This window comes from Chrysoperla carnea, chromosome 3 (genome assembly GCF_905475395.1).
Source record: "Chrysoperla carnea chromosome 3, inChrCarn1.1, whole genome shotgun sequence".
In the NCBI taxonomy this organism is placed as follows: Eukaryota; Metazoa; Arthropoda; class Insecta; order Neuroptera; family Chrysopidae; genus Chrysoperla; species Chrysoperla carnea.
The window spans coordinates 7,774,110-7,793,188 of NC_058339.1; the positions used below are offsets into that span (position 1 = coordinate 7,774,110).

Genomic DNA, 19,079 nt, shown 5'->3' on the forward strand with positions numbered 1-19,079 from the left:
TGTATCATTAAGTATTAAAAATAAAAATATGAAATTAATATAAAAAAAAAAACATGTTTTATTAAAACAGATTTTAGATTAAATGATCTCATTTTTTTTAAATGTCGATTTGAGATGAATAATAATTGATAAGATAAAAATGAGACCATTCATAACAATATAGGGTATCATTTAAGAGTATATATATCGGGTGTTACAAAAGTAACGGAATGATTCAAAAATTTTCTAAAGAAGTATTGTTTGTTGAAACGCTTTAATGTGATGTAAGTGAATCTTTGGTAAGGTTTATCTTCCAATTGCTAATTTCAACCTTTTTCGTTCGGTTTACAAAAAAATGATTCAAGTAAAATCATATTCTATATCTTTTACACGAGTCGAAAATAAAAAAAAAGCGAAGACAAATTTGAGCTTTAGAAGTTGATCTTCCTAGAGTCTCTACTACATTCAGATCACAAAAATACGCTCACTAAATAAATTTGAAACATTTAAAAAAAAAAAACAAAAAATTGAATCGTTTCGTTACTTTTGTGACATTGTGTATTCAATTAAGAATAGTTCAACATATCGGAGCGAAAGCTGTCTTATAGCACACCCTTGCAAGAAATTTAAGATTGCACGATTAAATTTATGTAATATATAATATTTACTATGTATTAATATTTTAAGATATCCCAGTCAGCAAGTGTTCAAAAAATATTTCTATTCAAGATGTTGAAAAAAAAAATATTATTTTTGGACAGTGATTAATTTTTATACCATGTATATATTAAATATACGTATATTAAGTATATTAATAGAATATTAAGTTTAGTCCCAAGTTTGTAACGCTTAAAAATAATGATGCTAGGAAAAAAATTTTGTCATAGGTGTTTATAAAATCACCTAATTAGTCCATTTCCGGTTGTCCGTCCGTCCGTCTGTGGACACGATAACTCAAAAACGAAAAAAGATATCGAGCTGAAATTTTTATAGCGTACTCATGACGTAAAAAGTGAGGTCAAGTTCGTAAATGAGCATCATAGGTCAATTGGGTCTTGGGTCCGTAGGACCCATCTTGTAAACCGTTATAGATAGAACAAAAGTTTAAATGTAAAAAATGTTCCTTATCAAAAATTAAACAACTTTTGTTTGAACATTTTTTCGTAAACATCACTGTTTACCCGTGAGAGCGCCAATTAGGCGGAAATTTTATAATATGTACTATACTTTATTATCAGTTATGTATGTGTCACATGTTTGTATGTGTTATGTGATAAAGAAATCAACACTGGCTATGCATGGTATTTCAACAATTAACTCAGTCAACTGTTTGTTTTCACTTGTTTCCACTAATGTTCTGATAGAGAGTTTGTTTTATCTATTCTAAAAGGCATTACGTTGGGAAATTCAACAAGCCGACTGCTTTTAGTATTTCAAATCCCTTATAGAATTATTTGTCATTATTTTATAAAAGGTGGTAAACCAAATACACTTTGTATTTTATAGTTCATTATGAAGGCAAAAATTGGATATAAGTCGTAAAAAATGTTTAATTTTTTTTTATAAAGTTACATTTACTGTGTGGTACGTAATTTAATGGTTGTTATACACACCGTGAAATTTTGTCAAATATTAACTGCAAATGTATATGAACGTACCTGCAATAAAAATTAAAAAACAATTAGTATATATTTTATAATAACAATGAATTAAAATTATATCGTAAAAAATTTTAGTTAGCAATTTTCAAATGATCAGTTATGATCCTGAGCTGGCTACAAATTCAATCTAAAAATCAAGCAAAATTTCAAGATCACCAGAAGGTGCATCTTTTTCTTATCTACTTTGTAGTAAACAAATCTTTTTTAAATATATCTTTTCCAGTCCTTCAGAAATTGTCAGAATTTCTCTCATCACGAGAGTAAAAGCGTAAGCAAAAAAATATTAACTTCGAAAAATATGGGGTAAACATGGATTATCAATGAAAAGTTGCCCGGCTTCTAGATTATTACGTTCGTGGTCAAGTTGAAGAACGCGATCAGTCATGTTATAGGTGTCCATGTCCAGTAATGTTTATAATTCTTAGTGGATTTCATTTAACCACATGATGTGAATCAGATGAGTGCACGGATGCATCAATGAAGGTACAAAAAAAAACCGGTATTGAGATCAGAGTCCGTGTCTTATTCATATATTATACAAATTATTACAATATGTAGAGAATCATTGAACTTTTACACCAAGTCATGTAATATTATATTTTAGTAGTATTTCTTTATGTTTTGTGTTTGTTGGTAATATTGTTTAACAGTTTAAAAATCTGTTGGATAATAAAATATCGGATAATTCTATATTTAATTCTCCCGATGAGACAGGCGTTTCTTTTGGTTTTTCATGGATAATAAAGTTGACCTTGATCGACTATGGTAACCCTAACTAGATATCGAAATAAATTGATAAAAAATCACTAAAAGATAAAGCAAAACCCCCAAATAATGCAATCACGTAGAAAAATCACAAAGTATGTCCAAAACATCCAAAAGATATTGTAATCACATGTACAGGGTGAAAACCCACAAGATAATAAAAGAAAAACAAAATAATGCAATCATATACAAAATATGTAAACCACATCCAAAAGATATTGTGACCGCATATACAGGGTGGTCCATTTTAATCTACACACCTAAATATCTCGTTTTGTAGTTAACCAATCAAAACATATCTTAAACAAAAGTTTCAGAATTTGAATGGAAGCATCATGATGTTCTGACATCAGATTGGACCTAGTTCTTCGGGTTTCATTTATAGCCAATTTGGTTCCCAAACGACAAGAGATAGAATAACACTTAAAATTAGAAAATTGATCTTCATAAAAAACAACTAACAACTTTTGTTTAAAACATTTTTTCGAAATACGTTACCTTTCGGAAGAAATGCGACTTAAAAATATATCATTATTGCATTTAACCGAAAAAAAATACGCTTAAAGTTTATCGGTAATTGTAGGTGAAAGTCATAGACACGGGCGAATGTTTTCTTTCAATTAAATGCAATTTTGAGATATTTTTTTAGTCACATTTCCTTCGAAACGTTTTTCGAAAAAGTTTTTAATTAAATAACTTTTCACTATTTCAATAATTTCTAAGGAATTTCAAAAATTATTGAAGGGTATAATGATAAAAATGTTACGAGGTCAATAAATATCACGAAATTAAAAGGGTGCCGTTTTAATATTTGCATACGAAACACTTAAAATTGAAAGTTAGTGAAAAAATTGACCCTTAACTGAATATTTATTTAAGTATACTGACTAAAGTTATTAATATTCCAGCATAAATCTAAATTGGAGATTCATTCAATTAATTAACATGATATTTCATGTACATAATTATTTCGTTTCTGTTGGCTACTACTTAAATAATATTTAAATTTGTCCCAAAATTACTTTATTATATACCGGAATTACACTATACAAACAAATTAAATTACCAATTAAAGAGTATAATTTAATTAAAAGAACTCTTATTTAATTGTTTTATAGTAAAACAAAGAAATATCTTGAAAAGACAATCCTAGTGTTGCCTAAACTGTTATAATTTTATTGAAAAACAAGTGAAAACAAACAATTGACTGAGTTAATTGTTGAAATACCATGCATAGTCAGTGTTGATTTCTTTATCACATTACACATACAAACATGTGACACATACATAACTGATAATCAAGTATAGTACATATTATAAAATTTCCGCCTAATTGGCGCCCTCACGGGTAAACAGTGATGTTGACGAAAAAATGTTTCAAACAAAAGTTGTTTAATTTTTTATAAGGAATATTTTTTACATTTAAACTTTAGTTCTATCTCTAACGGTTTACAAGATGGGTCCTACGGACCCAAGACCCAATTGCCATATGATGCTTATTTACGAACTTGACCTCACTTTTTACGTCCTGAGTACGCTGTAAAAATTTCAGCTCGATATCTTTTTTCGTTTTTGAGTTATCGTGTCCACAGACGGACGGACAACCTTATTTCCGCTCTGTCTATAACATTTAATTACGGTAACAAAAATTGTTAGGATTTTCTTGAAGACAATAAATTCTTTTAACATCAAGTAGATAGATAAGTAAAAATAAAATTAGGTCGTGCAGAAGATTCAACGCATGTGTAATGTATTGATATATATGTCAAGGTCAAGTATTGTTTAGTATTTTATTAAATTTAATTAGACGTGTGAATTTAAATATCCGTAATTTCTAACGACGATTATTTACAATATTCGTTTTTATAATAGTCGAAAAAAAAATTCTAAGATATCATTTTCAACGTTTTGATGGAAAATCCGTAAAAAAATTTTTATGAAAGACCGACGCTAGTGCATTAGTTGAATAGTTTTTCCTGTAGCATCCATTATTTAAAAAACCTTCGAATTTTTTTAAAATAATAATTATACAGTTTTTATAACATTGCGATCGCAAAAATAAATAACAAATATTTGATGAACTTCCGTTTAAATTGTTATTTAAATTATAATAAATTTTAAATAGATACAGCAAACACTTGTATATTAATTATTATTAGAACTATTTTTTAATTAGTTCCATAAAATATTTAATTAATTGTTTAAATATTACAAGTTTATTTTTCCATTTCAATTTGGGGAAATTATAATTTTTTTTAAAAATAAAATTAAAGAAAATGCCATCAATACCGGAAAACTTCAATGCCATCAATACCGGAAATATATATATCTGAAAACCATTTTCGTGAAAAAAATTGATAAATAAATACAGGATTATTCAATAAAATGTTACCACTTTAATAGGTAGAACACGTTTTCGAAAATGATGTCACCACTCTCATGGATGTGTATTTTAAGAATATAATTAGTAGGTAATAAATATTTACAGTGTGTCACATTGAAGATGAAGACACCCTCATATTTCTCATATTTTCGTTATTTATAAGAATATCGATTTGAAATTTGAAATTAATCGGTATATCCATATACCGATTTTCATGACAAAATTCGCATTTTTAATTTGCTCATTATTTTGGTACACACTCATAATTATTACAAGTTTATTCAAATATTTCAATACATAACACTATTAAATTATCAATTTGTCCAGTTTTTACATTATCAGCGTACAAATCATTAACAGCCCAGTTATTAATTGTATTAGTATTTTAAGTACAACTAATAAAAATGAAAAAGTCACTAATAAAATTTAAATTCACTGGAATTTTAACGTTCTTTAATAAATAATGTAATTAGAATGGAAACTTAACATTAACGAAGAAAAAATATTATTTAGGTACTTAAGATAACTATTATAGTGTTGGCGCCATACTAAAGTAATTTTACCACCAAAAACAGTAATATTTTTTTCCCATTCATGGTACACTTTTTGGTGGACACACCCTGTAGTTATTATTAAAATCTAAGATTTGTTAAAATACCGTAAACGTGCCATGCGCTGTGTTTTAGAATGCTTCCAAGATATTAACCACTAACTTGCATTTTTAGGGTTATTCACATCTGATAAAAAAAAGCACCCATCACTGTCCGTAATCACTTCTGTCCCAGACTATTTTTTCCAAATCCACAGGACACGAAACTTACAGGAATTTTTTTAAATACCTTGAATAAATTAATTTTAATCACTTCTTTATCTAAATATTAAATTTACACTAATTTTTTTAAATAAAATGGCATTCATTGTCTTATCATCAAAAAGTATAGCTTCGATATTGATGATTAAGCACTTGAGTAAAACATAAAACCGTAACTAACATTACAAAAGTTTTTTTATTTTAAACAAAACGGATATTATTATTTATTTAAAAATCATAATCAGAAATTTTATAACTAAAATAAATTTTAATTGATAGGAAATAATCAATTTACGCTTGCTTGAATACCATAACTGTTTATAAGAATGTAAACGTATGAAAGTATTTTTATTAATTTATTTTAATACAAAAACAATACATATAAATATTTACCACTAAAAGCAATAATTTGTTTTTCCTGCTTAATAAGTAATCAATTTTTGCTAATTAATTAAATAAAAGTCAGGTTAGTCACCCTTTGAAATATTAAAGACATACAAAACGGTATGTTAGTTGAATAAGGGATAATCCTAATGTCGAATTGGACTTATTACCCATAAAAAAGTAAAACTAGACTTGATACCATGACAAAATTTGAAAGTGAAATTAAAATTGATTAAAAAACGAAGTTATTGCAAATTTTTTAAGAAAACATTCGCTCCGATCAATTTAATTGTACCTTCTATGTACGCAACGAATAGTGCAGATTAGAAATCAATTTGAGAAGGCATACCACGATCTGTTACCTTTAGCCGAAATTCGAAAATGTTTAAATCGAAATAGAGCATCAGTGATTGGGCAACGGACTTTTAATCCCGTATATTAAGAAAACTCAAAATGAAAGGCTTAAATAAAAAATTATATAAATGCTCGACTTTTTTTATTTTTATACTATTTAAAAATTGAAATTATCTTATAACTGTGCAAGAAGATATAAACTAGTTACAAAACTTTACGCAATCAAATCACCAACACTAACATTTAATTTTATTTACAAATTTTAATTAAATATTATTAAAATTATCAATAAGAATTATTGATGAACAATTTTTCAAGGCCAAAAATACAAAATAATCTAATCTTGAGTCGTAACTCAATACGCCACGTTATATCATAATAATGAAATTATACGTCGACAAATAAAACAATAACACAATAGTTAATCAGCATGAATTTTGAAAGAAATTTATAAAACATAGTGGACTCAGGGTCTTGTCCACGTGACCATCAAACATGCAAAAATTAATGAGTATATTTCAAATTTAACCATTTCTAGTAGCCCCAAAACCTAATAACTCGAAAACGCCAGATTTCTCAGCAAAGGGTAGGGAAAATAGAATTATTGTCTTATATCCAACTTTCAAACTACCAACCATAAGGAGGTTAGGATTTTTACTAGAGATGTTCCGACCATCTGATCCCTTTTGTAGCCAGCGACTTTTCGGCAAAAAGTGTCGACTATCCAGCTTCTTACTTTAAGGTAGTACCTACACGAAAGTGATATTCCAAGAATTTCTCAAAACTCAGAATATAAAATATTTAATTCATAATACACTTGCTGTTAAAATTAGAAGATGATTTACCATGCCATACATGAGATATTAGCAATTAAAAGTGACGCAATTTGTACGTGTACATGGGAGAAGTGTATAAAAATACACAAATTTACAAATATTATATTTATTTACCAATGAATGACGTCCACCATCTCTATGAAAAACTAATATAATGTAGAATACTATATTTAGAAAATATATAAATAAAAATAAAAATTATTTACCATATAGTTTCGATAAAAAACTTAAATAAATAACTCGTTTTAGCGATGATTTTTGTGGAAAAGATATGAAGACTAATGTTAAAGGCATATGTCATAGTGTGTGTGTCTATATGTATACTAGAAACAGTAGTGAGGAACTACAGTCTTTTGAAAATAATATATGGTATATGTATAATAGTCATAGCACAGATAATGCACTGAATGATAGTATTAGTCCAAAACTTTTTGACTGGACGGTCGCGGAGGAACTACCTTAAATGTATTTCTCAATAAAATAAACATAGGAGAAATTATATTAAAAAGAAACCTTGAAGTCGAAGCGCCACGGAAATTACCAAATACATCCGAACACACCTCTAATTATACCATGTATATGAAATATACATAGTATATTAAGTTTAGTCCCAAGTTTGTAACACTTAAAAATAATGATGTTAGGAAAAAAATTTTGTCATAGGTGTTTATAAAATCACCAATCAAGTTTAAATGTAAAAAATGTTCCTTATCAAAAATCAAACAACTTTTGTTTGAAACATTTTTTCGTAAACATCACTGTTTACCCGTGAGGGCGCCAATTAGGCGGAAATTTTATTATATGTACTATACTTGATTATCAGTTATGTATGTGCCACATGTTTGTATGTGTAATGTGATAAAGAAATCAACACTGACTTTGCATGGTATTTCAACAATTAACTCAGGCAATTGTTTGTTTTCACTTGTTTTTACATAAAAATTCATGTCAGCTCCTCAGCTAATATATATTCAGTTTATATTCAATCAATAAACAATATAAACATTTTCTATGAGCGAATGAAATTATTTTCGTACAAAAGTAAAAAATATGAATTCACTAAAAAGATCTCTTACGTACACAACAGGTTTTATTTGACTATTTAAATTTTCGAATAGATTTTAAAGCTTTCCACTCGTGCCAAGGTTTTATACATTTTTTAATTTGTTTATACAAAATTATTATTGATATTAAATATACAAAGTTTTAATGTATTAACAGGTGGTTAGCGACGTCAAATTAAATGTAAACAAAACATTTGGTATATTTTTATATTAATACAATTCCTATTTTATGTAAATAAACTAACTTAATTGAAAATAGCTGAATATTTTTTCAATTCAATAATTTAAAAGTTGACCTTGTGTTTTAAAACTTCACCACGTTTTTTTTTTATTCCGACCTTCAACTTTCTGGCTCTCGTATGTCGTAGGGTGATTCCATGACAAAGTGTGACATGAATGGGAAAAATATATTACTGTTTTTGATGGCAAAAATGCTTTAGAATGATGCCAACACTGCTATAGTACTTTAAACTTTCAGTATTAATTATTTATGATTAAAAGAACGTTAAAATTATTATTTCAAATTTTATTACTTACTTTTTGATTCTTATTGTACTCAAAAATTGCATTTAAGTACATTTTCAAATCTTTAAGGAGGTATGCAAGAATTAAATAATACTAAGGATTTCAATAAAACTTTTATAAATACATTTTTTGATTAACAAAGTTTCCAAAAATAACAAAAAATTTCTATGTCACCAGACTTTTTATTATTTGTATTATTATTTTATCGCTCAAAATTGGCTGAAAAAATGATGAATCATGTAGATTATCCTTTCCAATAGATATCAAAAAATCTAGAGAGTGTGATAAAAAACTGTCTTAAATATTTCGACAATCTTGTAGTTTAATTAATAATAATACAATAAAAATATAAGATTGTCGAAGATATAAAAACAAAATTTAAATTTAATTATGAGTTCATCGAAGATCCATCATTTGATGAACAGAGACGACTATGGTTAGAGTATTGATGATTGAAGAGAGATATTTATATTATCAAATTTATAAGCATCACTTGCACACAATATATTATATATTTTTGTAGTTGCGTGATATTGTAAAATCAAAAATAACTCACTACTTAACTACAAAGCATGTATTTGGTTTATATGTACGTACCGTGCAATTAACATTTTTTTTTTTTTACAATACTGTAGGTTTACAATCTCCTTAAAATGTAGTGTCAGTCACATATGTAATCATCCAGTGACTATAATGAAGACAAATAACATTGAATTATTATCAAGTACAAATCGAACCCTTCAATGTGTCTAGACAAATTAGAGTTATATCATAAAAATTGAATTATTATCTATTAAAAATTAATAATTTTGGTATAATTAATGTATTATAAACAAGTTTACCTTAAAATCATACAAAATATTCAAAATATTACATCATTTTATATGAAAATTATTGGGAGTAGTATACTAAACAAAATAATAACAATATTTAAAATCACTGTCACCTAGACAAACTAGGATAACCGGTTCCTAAGAAAGTTGTCTATGTGTTCAATTTATTGGACAATGAGAGTATCTCTCGCATCTATTAGCAAGTTTTAGCAATCATCGTTATACGAATGTTCATGTATCTTAAAATAAGTTTTTCAAATAGTTTCTTTGTCCATTTAAATTTTATTTTCAGAATTAGTAGGTCGAATTTTAGTAGGAAGTATTTTAATGTTTTTATGTCGTTCAATTCAAGGAATTTTAATTTAGGATAAACATTTTTTAACATAATTTTCATTTAACCTTAACAAACTTCATATTTATAAATTAAATACCTACATTATTCTATTTTGTACGACATAACAAATGAAAATTTTTTACAGTAATTGTGCGGTTTTTCCTTACATAAATATTATATAATTAAAATTTTCTTTTAATTCATTTATGTTAAATATTATTTAAAAAAAAAGTATATTATAGATAAAATTCCAGTCAAGTTATTTATGGAAACATGATATAGTCCAAAAGAGATATGCTTGCTCTTCCAATCAGTTCGTTTGTAAAATGGGAAGAATTGATCCAAAAAGAATTTGAAGAAAAAAAACAACAACGAGGGACGTTGTGGGACACCCAACAAGAACTATGTTCTATTCGTTATAAATAATGGATTATTGAATAACAATAACACTGAAAGAATTGTAATAGAATTATATTTAGTAATTTTTTTTCAAGTTTTTGATTATGTTGTTTTTAAAACAGATATTTTATTATTAGTTATTATTATAAAAATATGTATATATTTAAATAATACATGTGCAGTTATCGAGATTTTTATCTATGGTATTTTATTTTATTTTTTTATAATTTTATCAGTAAATTATCAAAGTTAGTAACAAAAGGTACAAATTTTATGTAAAAAGCCATCTAGGAACAGTAATCAGAAGTTATTCAACAATGAATAAGTTTTAAAAAATCTATTGACGGCTTCGACTAGACGACTTGGCGCATGAAGAGCGAGCACCATAACCACAAAACTACGAGCTTAATGAAAACACTATTATTATTTCAAGACAATAAATTCACGGCCGGACAATTTTTTTAAAAAAAGCAAGCACCATTTCCTTTGGAAATTCAAAAAAAAAAATTAACATTTGAAGATATTTTTTAAAATCGGTACAAAAGTAAGCATCATTTCCTTTGGAAATTCAATGAAAATGGCATGCTAAACATCTGAAGGTGAGTGTTACTCCTTCTCAGAAGTGAAGTATTGGAAATATTTCTCGACTCTTGAAGGATAAATAGAAAACTAAATCAAAAACTTGATAAAATTCTTTGAAAATAAGATTCTATAAATAAATAAATAACCTTTGAAAAACTACCATTTTTGAAAGTTTGAAATACAGAGTTGGCTAAAAGTCACCACTCGAAGAAATCATGTTTTTACAATGTTCATACGAGACACACGTGTACTTATTTAAAATTTAAATTGGATTACACATTCATTATATGATGAAAATTAATCATTCGTCGAATAAGACCATTGACCATTATTGTTAACTGATGATGACTGATTGGTTATGAAATTAATTATTTTTATTAGATTTCATTTTTTTTATTCAATATCATAACATATTTTTTGCTATATTTTCTGTATAACCAAACCGGATGGAGATATATAATTACAAACACTCATGGTTTGACAAAAAAAAAATTACAAGGTCAACATAAAATTTCATTCAGAAATTGAAATATTTTTTATTATCTTTTGTTTTTCATTTTTTTTATCTTTAACAAAATCTTTTTTTATTAGTTTATTTATGCAAGAAATTTTGGTGTAGTTTTAATAAAATGCAATCGATTCATTAACAAAACCTTTTGATATTTTTTGTATTAATCAGTAAGTAGAAAATTAGTCACGAAGAAATATTTTCCGTAAAGAAATTTCAATGAAATTTGTTAATGATATATTTTCACAATAATTAAATTTTAAATATATTTAAAAAAATGCAAATTAATTATTGTAATGAGATTAATTTTAAAAAAATTGATAGTCAGGAATTTTGGTATTCACGCTACATTACTGTCGAGTCAGCTTTTCCAAACGACATAAAACAAATACAATTAAAAGACAACTTTTAATAATTTTTTTAATTAAGGTGTACTATCGGTAATAGACTTTGCATTCAGAATTTAATGAAACTTGGCATAGTTGTCCATTATTATATCATAATTAACCAGATAAATTTTTAGGGACCTTCAGAGAACTGAAAAAAAGATATTTTAACATTGATTCTTATGGGAAATCAGATTTTATTTTATTTAATTAAATTCTGAATGCATAGCCTATTACCGATAGTATTACCTTAAGTAAATTTAAAAATAAATAATTTTTAGAATTATAAAGATTATTTCTGTTCACAAAAAGTTTTTCATACCTTGCCATGAAATGAATAAATCCAAAAAGCGGGTTTGTAATTGTAGTTTAAAGCCGGAATAAGAATTCGCGCCAAATTGATGTAAATTTTTTTAAATTTAAATGATTTTTATTTAATTGGGTCATACTACTAAAATCAGGCCAAAAGTAAAAGATAAATAAGAAAATTGATAAAATTATTCATACTACTTGAAGTAGATTTATTACCAAAAAAACTGTTTTTTAACTTGAGTTTATCTGTGATCACATGGTTGACTTCCTTGTATAAATAAATAATCTAATCAGTTTGAATAGACATTGAAAATTTCGTCAATAGTAGGGTAATACTTAAAATCTTATGATTTCAAATAAACGTTCATTGTCTACACATGCAAAATATAACTGACGCTTACGAAATTTCAATAAGGAAATACTTGGAACAGCAACACGTCATTGCAGGGAATGTTGTTCAGCACGACTAAGATTAAGGAGAAACAAAATTTTCTAGAAAGAGTGTATCAGTTCAATTGATGTAATATTTCTTTTAAAATGATTTCTTACAAAAATTCGAATTATTGAAATTTTAATATCTGAGGAAAAAACCTGTTAAAATTTAAACAACATATTCGCACCATGTGTGAGTTTTGTTAAAGGCGTTTTCATGGTAACGATTCACATTTGTTTCGTACTAAATGATTTATAACCAATGTGATAAAATGCATAAGAAATATCTTCTATCTTAGTCCTACTTATTGCTGTCAGTACGAAAAAATAAATTCTGCACTTGCGCATATGACATGATGAAAAGGTCTATAGTTTAAGTTTAATTTATTAGTCTTTTTCAATAATTTTAATTTGACATTTCTTTAGCATTAACAAGTAAAGAATAACAAATTAGTTATAACAGCCTCCTTTATCGCAAAAATTTTTCATTGGAAGCGCTGGTATCGATTTTATCTACCATGACTACGCACACAACGAATACCACACTTTTGACTCGTCATTCAGTGGGAGACTTTCCCCTATAATTGTTTTTGTGCTTTGCATACTTTGTATATTTTTAGAAATATACAAAGTATGCAAATTCTAAGAAAATAATTTAATTGATTTCAAGTATAGTCTTATCTATTTGTTAATAAAAATGAGTCTGGACAAATTTGCAATAAAAGCTTTGTTGACAGAATTTTAATCAATAAGTTATATTGGGTACTTAAAATTGGTTCACATTTCTAAAAAGGGTAAACATAGATAATTGCGTGCATTCCTAATCGTTGCTCTAGCTAAATTTGTAGTTTCAAAAAAAAATGGGCGATGATTCTCAAAATCGGTTCAGTTTGGATAACGCTCTAAGGAAAAAGGTAATATAATGGAGAGAGTTCTTAAATGCGTTTCAAGTGCAGATTTAGGGTTCAGTAGTCGAAAAATTTGACGGAGGTTTTTTAAATTTTGAAAAGTTCACTTGTTAACGTGTTTTTAATCCGATTTTTAAGTAACATTATTTTCATGGAATGTTTCTGCCAGAAGTGGCTGCAATTTTTAAATTATATGGTTTATCTATTGACGCCTGTCTAAATTACAAGTAAAGATATTTTACTAAATCAAAAGATAACAATTATCGGTAGTGATTATTCAACTACCTTATTTTTCAAAGTGTTTAGATTAAATTTTTACTTTCGGAATTTTTTTTTATACAGTTTTTTCTCAATTTTCCATTATCTCACTTAATTATTGTTTACAATAATCATTTCAAACATAAATTCTAAGTATTTTATACGGTACATATTGATAACAAGTGAAAACAAACAATTGACTGAGTTAATTGTTGAAATACCATGCATAGTCAATGTTGATTTCTTTATCACATAATACATACAAACATGTGACACATACATAACTGATAATCAAGTATAGTACATATTATAAAATTTCTATTTAGTTATAAATTTTGAATGATTTAAACCAGGCATGGGCGAGTTATTTTAAGTCAAAGCCTGTTATAAGTTTATTGCGTGCCATAAAGTTTATTGTGTGTCCTTTTATGTAAGTCCGCATTGCTCTTAGAGGAGGAAGCGAGAAAGATATACGACTCTTTTACCTATCTCAGTTTCTCAATTAGTAATGAGATAGGTAGAAAAAAAATGTTGTCTCTCTGTCTTACTCGTATTATTGGTTGACACTGGTTAGGGTATCACTGTCTTACTCGTCTGAGTGGGTCCTTCAAGCCACGTTTGCCCATGGATGATTTAAGGTAGTTCCTCCGCGACCGTCCAGTCAAAAAGTTTTGGACTAATACTATCATTCAGTGCATTAACTGTGCTATGACTATTATACATATACCATATATTATTTTCACAAGACTGTAGTTCCTCACTACTGTTTCTAGTATACATATAAACACACACACTATGACATATGCCTTTAACATTAGTCTTCATATCTTTTCCACAAAAATCATCGCTAAAACGAGTTATTTATTTAAGTTTTTTATCGAAACTATATGGTAAATAATTTTTATTTTTATTTATATATTTTCTAAATATAGTATTCTACATTATATTAGTTTTTCATAGAGATGGTGGACGTCATTCATTGGTAAATAAATATAATATTTGTAAATTTGTGTATTTTTATACACTTCTCCCATGTACACGTACAAATTCCGTCACTTTTAATTGCTAATATCTCATGTATGGCATGGTAAATTATCTTCTAATTTTAACAGCAAGTGTATTATGAATTAAATATTTTATATTCTGAGTTTTGAGAAATTCTTGGAATATCACTTTCGTGTAGGTACTACCTTAAACTAACTGGTTTTTATTATTGCTAAAACGTATTTTAAATCATAGTAAATAATAAATTTATGCTTATCCAACACTTTCTTACATGTTATCTATCATTATCACATGCGTCATTTCAAAAATAGTTCGAATTGATTACGTTCAATGAAAAGCGATTTTTAAACAGTTATCAAATATTTTACAATAACATTTATGTTTATTTATTGTAAATAAATAGCTATATTATGTCTTAAATTAAGTGCTAATTCACTTTAGGTTCATTACCATTTATAACTTCACTACATATTATAAAACAAAGTCGCTTTTTCTGTCCCAATGTCCCTATGTTTAATAGCTAGAGTGATTCAAGAGGAAGGTTTTTATGTATAATACATCCATATTATAGTAGAGTAAGGGGTTGAAATAGGTGTTGAAAGGGATATGCTTCAAAAACTAAAAAAGTTGTGCATCGATTAAGCTCAAATATTGACACGATATACAACCAGCTTCAAAGATCTATTGTTTTTATCTACTTTTAACCTTCGGAGGGTAGAAAGGTGTAGCGAGAAAGTGGGAAGGAATTATCGAATATTTACAAATATACCTAAGTGGGGTATCAAATAAAAGACCATGACGTGTACATTACAAAACTGTTATCCAACGAAAGGAATTGTGGAGGGAGGGGTGCAAGTGGGGATGTTGCCCAGCAAAGCGGGTAGTTCACAGCTAGTATAAATTAAAAAGAGGTAAGATTAAATCAACTCTAATTCAACCTATGACCTTCCACTATTCTTTACAATGTATACTTAGCATCTGTAGTAGTAAAATGCACAAGTTAAAACATTCTAATTGTTATTACTATTAGAATGTGATTTAGCATTGCAAATATATTGGACTGAGTATCTGTATGAACTAGCTGCCCCGTAAGTAATTTTACCAACCAAGTATGCACCCGGTTTACCCTCAAGTAGGCACACGCCCGCCATTTCGCGAAGGGCTATAGAATTTTGTAAATACAGACAATTTTTTTACATCGAAAATTAGTTAAAATATACAGTTCTTTTACACAAATATGTTAAAGAATGGATTTCGTGTGGATTAACAGGTCTCACCGACCAAGGAGTGTATTTCAACGTGGTTAACCCGTTGAATTTTCCCGAATTTTCAACTTGCTCGTCGATCAGAGTGGGGAAAAAATTTTAGGCAATTGCAACGAAGCTTATTTTATGTAATAGCAGCATCGCGTTTTTATTGAACGTGAGAGTATACATTGAAGTACAAATATACGAAAATTGAAATGTTTTATGCACACGACTAAAAATTCTTATTAAAAATAAATTTTATTTTAAATCATATGACGGACGATATATTAAATACATTCACTTTATGTTTTTTAGTCAGTCATACTTCATACTTAAGATGTACGCACACAGGAACACACACATAGTATGCTATAATTGTCATATTTTCACGAGCCAAAATTACACTTGCTTCCTAAAAATATCTATTCAAAGGGAATAGGCGTTGAAATATGGTTAAAAAATCTTCGAGCGCGTGTTATAAGTTACACTTTTTAATTAAATTGTACAGGGTGGAGTAAAGATATATGCAATTATCAAAAATCTTAGCCGGGAATGTCGGAAAAAACAAACGTTTATATATGGATATACACATTGAAAAAAAAAAATCTTAATATCAATCGACATAAGGTTGTCTCAACTTCATCGCGAGATCAAATATGGCGAATGGGGCCACGAATGTGATACAACTATCGCGGTTGATTGATGAAGTTGACACAAACGCATGAGCTGTTTGTTTAAAAGTAATATGCTGTCTAACAAATTTCAAATATTGTTCAAACATAGTTTACTATCTTTTTTTGATTGGTTCTACTCTTATAAATATTATAGCAAAATACTGATGTGATTGTCCCAATCACATGAGCAGGTTTATTAGGCTTATTTTAAAAAAAATAAAATTTCTTCGAGTCTGATTTAACCAACTACATATAGATTATGATTGATTTTAGTGGCTTACGTCCACCGCTGTACCAACTGCGCGACCGATGTTTGTTATAAAAGTATAAAAATCCACTCTAGTAACAGTGTTAATATCAGTGTGTCTTTGTTTATCGGGTAAACTTACATTTAATTTTTCTTAATTGAAAATTTCTTTCTTTTGTTATCATGAAAACAGAAAATGAAACTTACGTTATTAATTTTTGCGCTTTTCAATTTTATTAACGTCTTTAAATGAAAAGTTTGATTAATATTTCACAATAATACAATCTTAAAACCTTGATGACATAAATTTTTCTCCTTCCATTATTTCAAAACACAACATTGACAGAAATATGAATAAATATAAAGAAATAAATAACAAAAATAGTGTTTTTCTCAAGTCAATGTATTTCCATTTCTTCTATTCTTAAGTGTTTTGTATACAATGGAAAGTATTGTCTATTATTATGGTTTCCTTATGTTTTTATTATTCTTAATAACATCAAGAATATCCTTATAAAGGTTGAATGGACGCGACAGATTACAACATAACCATTAGAATTAGCATTAGAAGTGTGTGTGACTAATGTTGGAGGTGGAGAATTATTGTTATTCATATAATTAATTAAAAAACAAGTGAAAACAAACAATTGACTGAGTTAATTGTTGAAATACCATGCATAGTCAGTGTTGATTTCTTTATCACATTACACATACAAACATGTGACACATACATAACTGATAATCAAGTATATTACATATTATAAAATTTCCGCTTAATTGGCGCCCTCACGGGTAAACAGTGATGTTTACGAAAAAATGTTTCAAACAAAAATTGTTTAATTTTTGATAAGGAACATTTTTTACATTTAAACTTTTGTTCTATCTCTAACGGTTTACAAGATGGGTCCTATGGACCCAAGATCCAATTGACCTATGATGCTCATTTACGAACTTGACCTCACTTTTTACGTCCTGAGTACGCTGTACAAATTTCAGCTCGATATCTTTTTTCGTTTTGAGTTATCGTGTCGAAAGACGGACGGACGGACAACCGGAAATGGACTAATTAGGTGATTCTATGAACACCTATAGCAAAATTTTGTGCGTGGCATCAATATTTTTAAGCGTTACAAACTTGGGACTAAACTTAGTATACCTTGCATATTACATATATGCATGGTATAAAAATAACATTAGGTGTGAACGTGGAGATTTTTTCTTAATATTTTTTTGGCACAATTCTATTATTATGTTTATTTTTTTTATAGAAAAGAATAAACACATCTAAATCATGTAAATATTTAGGTTTTATATGTTTACTAGCGGCCCCGACGGACGTTGTCCAGTAAAAACGTAACTCCAATTCATGAATACCTATACCACGTTTAGCCTGTCCGCTAAACCCATCCCGCTAAACCCCAATTTAACTCCTATTTATTGGAGTGGCCTGACCTTCGACCTTTGATAGTAGAGCTCGCTGCGCTCGCATATGGCTCTAATAAATGCCTATTGACAATACCTGAATACTATTAAAAATACATAGTACACATAGTATACATAATGTGATATGATTTATATGCGCTCCCACCATTTAATGAAATTTCATTTTTTTGGTACGGAGCCCTCAAAAACAGTTGTACTGGACCAAATTGTAAATCTAAACCATTCTCGAATCTCCACGAACACACACAAAAAATTTCATCAAAATCGGTCCAGCCGTCTAGGAAGAGTTCAATTACATACACACGCACACAAGAAATATATATATATTAAGATATACACCTAAATAAATTGAAGAATATTAAAAATAGATTGTTTTTACCCGACAGTCAAGAATTGCTCTCAAAGGTACCTGGTGCTACGGTATCCTTGTCGTCTCCCGCCGTCATATAATCAATCCAAACTCGTTACAGTTTGAGATGGCGGAGATACCGTTGCACCAGGTACCTCTGAAACTAATTCTGTCACGATATTCGTGTTCAGCGATCCCAAAACGCCTTAGTAACGAGTGTGAACTGATTATATGACGAATTTCTCGAAAACTCTAAGAGGCGAAGAGGATGCCGTTGCACCAGATACCTTTGAGACCAATTCCGTCACAATATTCGTGTTCAGCTACTCCAAAAACCTAGGTGTAACAAGTTTGAAATCATTTTCATCACTGTTAACCGAATTGTGTATTAGATACTTAC

The 19,079-nt window shown here is 28.1% G+C and overlaps 1 protein-coding gene across 2 annotated transcripts in view; it reads right to left on the reverse strand.

The window, feature by feature from the left end:
* The window catches only part of LOC123294541 (KH domain-containing protein akap-1), a 43,994-nt gene that overhangs the window by 11,421 nt on the left and 13,494 nt on the right, over window positions 1–19,079 (reverse strand). Inside the window, exon 2 of one of the 2 annotated variants that reach the window (XM_044875602.1) lies at window positions 1,593–1,637. The exons of the other annotated variant lie outside the window; for it this stretch is intronic. The gene's annotated coding sequence lies outside the window, so the exon portion shown is untranslated. The remainder of the gene's footprint in view (window positions 1–1,592; window positions 1,638–19,079) is intronic. 2 annotated transcript variants of the gene reach the window in all.